This window comes from Amblyraja radiata, chromosome 13, assembly GCF_010909765.2.
Source record: "Amblyraja radiata isolate CabotCenter1 chromosome 13, sAmbRad1.1.pri, whole genome shotgun sequence".
Classification (NCBI taxonomy): domain Eukaryota; kingdom Metazoa; phylum Chordata; class Chondrichthyes; order Rajiformes; family Rajidae; genus Amblyraja; species Amblyraja radiata.
In genome coordinates, this window is record NC_045968.1 from 17,839,907 (window position 1) to 17,844,636 (window position 4,730).

At 47.4% G+C, this 4,730-nt stretch overlaps 1 long non-coding RNA gene across 1 annotated transcript; it reads right to left on the reverse strand.

Moving 5' to 3' along the window:
- Positions 1–297: 297 nt before the first annotated feature.
- On the reverse strand, positions 298–1,759 carry LOC116979663. The gene is made up of 3 exons (XR_004413758.1): positions 1,605–1,759; positions 968–1,203; positions 298–676 (listed from the first exon to the last, which is right to left on the reverse strand). It is a non-coding gene; the product is annotated as an uncharacterized LOC116979663 (long non-coding RNA).
- Positions 1,760–4,730: the final 2,971 nt, after the last annotated feature.

Here is a 4,730-nt window from a genome sequence, read left to right on the forward strand (position 1 = left end):
CCCCCCCAACCGCACCACAGCCCCTTCTCACCACCATCCCCCCACAGCCCCCCGCCCATTCCCTCCACGACGCTGCCTGACCAGCTTTTGTGTTTCACTCGAGCAGAGAGTTGCGGGCCGGAGAGTGTGGGCGGGATGTTGGCGTGTGCGGTAATACTGACGGAAGTGTAATCCCCTCTATTTTTGGCAGGAATTGTGCCAGAAAACTCGTGAATGCGGGCGGAGCAGAGGCTGTGATCCGGTGAAATCGCCAACAAACCGCGCTGAATTTAAACAAGCGCCTGGAAACCAAGCGGAGAGCTGGCAGGTCTGTGTTTATTTCGTATTTCACGGACTACAATAAATAAAGACTGTCGGACTGTCGTCAAATGCAATTTAACACGTAATCGCTATTAGGACAAATGTTACAAATTCTACTTGTTAAAGTGTTACAAACCCTCTCTTCAGTTTGTTACATAAATAAACTTTCATAAATATCTTTCTTTTATAAAGATATAGTTTAAACATAAATACATTTATGCAGAAATTAAATAAACAGTCATGATCCGTCGCGGTTCTTCAAAAGAGTCGCTGGTAAATGTCATTCTTCGTACCGGGAGAAACGGCGTCGTTTTCGGAGGAAACGCTACTTTCGCAAAACAAGAAGACGTCCAGAAAGTGTTCGGAGTCCGGTGTCCTATCAACACAAACAAGCGCCGGTTAGTGGGGCAGTAACAGGCAGGGTGGCCGAACGGCGGTGACACCCCGCAGTCGCTGCGACAACTCGCTTTCAGCGCAAGCGGAGGATGAGAGGACATTGGCGGAACTTGTGTTTCCGCGTTGAAGGTTGAAGCAACTCGCTGCCTGAAACTATTTATTTCACGCACTCTCCTCTGTACAACCACAGGTTGTGGAGCGCCGCGTTTCTGGGTCCCAACAAACATTCGCAGTGAAATAAATGCCGGCATTGGGCGCAGCAGAAACTTACCGTGGCTGGGAGTGTGGCGTCTAACAGCCCAACTTGCTCATTGCGCCTATCTTGTCCATCCGCACTCGGAAACAACCCTTTTTCTTTTTGCGGCGCTTCTTATTCTTCCGCGGGTGCCGGCCCTCGAGATCGGCGTTGCGGATAAGACGTACTTTGCCCCTCACATTCGTCATGTCATCCCATCCTTCTGTGGGGGTAATCCCTAGGGACTGTTCACCCGCTAAATGTGCAGGATCCTGTAAAAGCAAGTGTTGTCACAGCGCGTTAAATCAGCTTATTTATTCACCGCCTTACACTTCCAAATGTTTACAGATAACGCATTTATAGGTGAAATTGTCACCAAACTCGCCCGTGGTATTACAACTGATGTCATCTGGAATATTGAAATAGAATGAGTGCAAAATGACGGGACAGCGGTGGTAGAGCGACACTGTGAACAAACAGCCCAAGTGTATCGCGTGCATTCTCACCGTTCATTCGGTACATTTATGCAGAGTTTGTGTAAGACAAAAAGTGTTAAGAAAGACCTACTTGCTACCCGTGACACAGTGAGTTATTCTCGCCGTTGTGGTAGTTAGTGCACACGGTGTAACGCGGGGCGCGGGGATGTGCAGATGAACACATTTCATCCGGTTACCTGGGTCGACGGAGCCAAAGGTTTGGCCTCCGCGGAGAGTAGAACCAGTAACAGTCCGGACAGCACCAGCGAGCAGAGGTACATCCCTTCTTCAAACGTTGGCGGGTCCCCGCCTCGACCCCTGTAATGAGTTTGTCGGAGCCGCGTCTGTCCGCGGTTCTAGAGGCGAATGCTGTTTCTCGCCGCTTCCCATCATTTTATAAGATGCAGTGACGTCAGCCAACGCCCCCTTTTCCAACTTGTTGGGACAAAAGCCGGATCCCCCTCCCTTCCCTCCCCCTCCCACCTCTCCCTCCACTCCCCCTCCCTCCCCCCACCCACCCCCCATCTCCCAACCACATGGACTCCAATGCTGAGTCCATGTGATGGAATTGGTGCGTATGCCAATGCGGGAAGGCGGCGACTTCACTGTCGGAGCGGGCGATGGGTAGTTGGACCATTTGATAACCAATTGACATAAACCGATCCGGTGCGGATGCAGATCAAAGTTTGATCGATTAAGAAACCACACGGATCACCCGTTGGTATCGCCCCTTACATATCCACAAACATGCTGGTGAAAAACTAGTAAATATTCTCTGAAGACGGGCAGCGAATGTTATTTTACCGATGTCTAGCTGAGGTTTATCGAGATGCGAACACATCTTTGCGAAAGAATTGCAGAGAAACGCGAGCCAAATCTTTGTTAATACTAAAACAGCATTAAAATATTGGCGTTATTTTAAAATGAGTAATAAAGATATTTTATATTTAGTTAACAGTGAATCCGGGATTGGACTTTAAACGATGGAACGGTACCAAATAATTCGTTCATATTTCCATTCCTTTGTTTTAAAATTGGGTGTCGGTAATAATAAGGCACAAGGAACCGCAACGTATTTTCAACAAAACACAAAGTACTGGAGTAACTGAGCCGGTCAGGCAACATCTGTGGAGGGAATGGACAAATGGAGTTTAGAATCGGGACCCTTCTTCAGACTGAAGGATCGCAGTCAGTCCATCCTGAGGATGCTATGAGAATGCAAGGTGACTTGGACAGGTTGGCAGATGCATGGCAGTTGAAGTTTAATGTGGATAAATGTGAGGTTATCCACTTTGGTAGCAAAAACAGGAAGGCAGATTACTAACTAAATGGCGTCGTTGGGAAAAGGGGAAGTATAACGGGATCTGGGGGTCCTTGTTCATCAGTATGAAAGTAAACATGCAGGTACAGCAGGCAGTGAAGAAAGCAAATGGTATGTTGGCCTTTGTAAGAAGAGGAGTCGAGTATAGGAGCAATGAGGCCCTTCTGCAGTTGTACAGGGCCATCGTGAGACCACACCTGGAGTATTGTGTGCAGTTTTGGTCCCCTCATTTGAGGGAGGACATTCTTGCTATTGAGGGAGCGCAGCGTAGGTTTACAAGATTAATTCCCGGGATGGCGGGACTGTCATACGTTGATAGAATGGAGCAGCTGGGCTTGTACACTCTGGAGTTTAGGATGAGAAGCAGTCTTATTGAAACATATAAGATTGTTAAGGGTTTGGACACGCTAGAGGCAATGAAACATGTTCCCGATGTTGGGGGAGTCCAGAACCAGGGGCCACAGTTTAAGAATAAGGGGTAAGCCATTTAAAACGAAGACGAGGAAACACTTTTTCTCATAGAGAGTTGTGAGTCTGCGGAATTCTCTGCCGGTTCTCTGGAAGCCGGTTCTCTGGATAATTTCAAGAGAGCTAGATAGGGCTCTTAAAGATAGCGGAGTCAGGGAATGTGGGGAGAAGGCAGGAACGGGGTACTGATTGGGGATGATCAGCCATGATCACAATGAATGGCGGTGCTGGCTCGAAGGGCCGAATGGCCTACTGCACCTATTGTCTGTTGTCTATTGTCCATCCCCTCCACATATGCTGCCCGACCCGCTGAGTTACTCCAGCATTTTGTGTTTGACCAATTAGGCAACCGGCGAAAAATTATTCTTGCAAAAAGTGCAAATCTATGAGTGAAGTTGGAAGGAATTCTCAATGCTTCAGAAACGGTAAAAACAAAACCTTCACAAGACATAATGTTTTGGTGTAAATCTGCAATTAACGCTTCGCCCCTCGGTTGGTCCGCGAAAGCTGCACTGCCCGAATTTTGAGAAGGATTTGTTTCTAATTTTCCTTCACACACCAATGGAACTCTGCCACTTTGCGCAACGGTCGTGTTGAATGTGTGCCGCCAGATATAGGTTGGTATGATTAGCAATGGGATCCGCGCGATGCTGAAGAATGTGATTAATGGTACGGTTTGATCAATTCTCAGCTTGGTCCCAATAAATGGGACTGTCTGCCAACCGGGACACCGCGTAACAGCATTAATTAAACACACCGGAGATTCTCATTAAAATGCACGCTATGTGTATAAACACGAACAACTGTATTTGATGGTTAGTAGGCGCTTCCCTGTCTAAATCACAGCTAAGACTCAGTGATAATTGACGGGCCTGAAATGCGAGGTGTGTTTTCTGAGCTTGATCCCGCACCTGCACTGGTAGAGCTGGAAGCCTCGTTTAGTGAAAGGGCGGCGTGTCAGACCGATCATTATTCGTTAATAATAAAACAATATGCCATAGATTTCAAGCAATGACATAAACGGTTTGTTTTAAAGAAGGTAAACGCACATATTCCCTGCGCATCTGTGTGAACTGGGGCGCTGTACAAACACAGAACTTGGCCACGCTCACCGCAGAGATTTCCTCTTGAAATTGCAATGATGATGACATTGTCCAAGAATTGTACGCGGGGATTCCTCGTTAACGGGTCGGACACACATTCTTCGCTAACTAGTCTCAGTCCGAATCGTCACCTATTCCTTCTCTCCAGAGATGCTGCCTGTCCCACTGAGTTACTCCAGAATTGTGTGTGTGTTTTAGGAACAATGCGGTACCCCACTAGTCACTGCCTGCCATTCTGAAAAGGACCCGTTTACTACTACTCTTTGCTTCCTGTCTGCCAGCTAGGTCTCTATCCACATCAATACTGAACCCCCAATACCGTTTGTTTAAGTTTGCATACTAATCTCTTATGTGGGACCTTGTCGAAAGCCTTCTGAAAGTCCAGTTATAACACATTCACTAGTTCTCCCTTATCCACTCTACTAGTTACA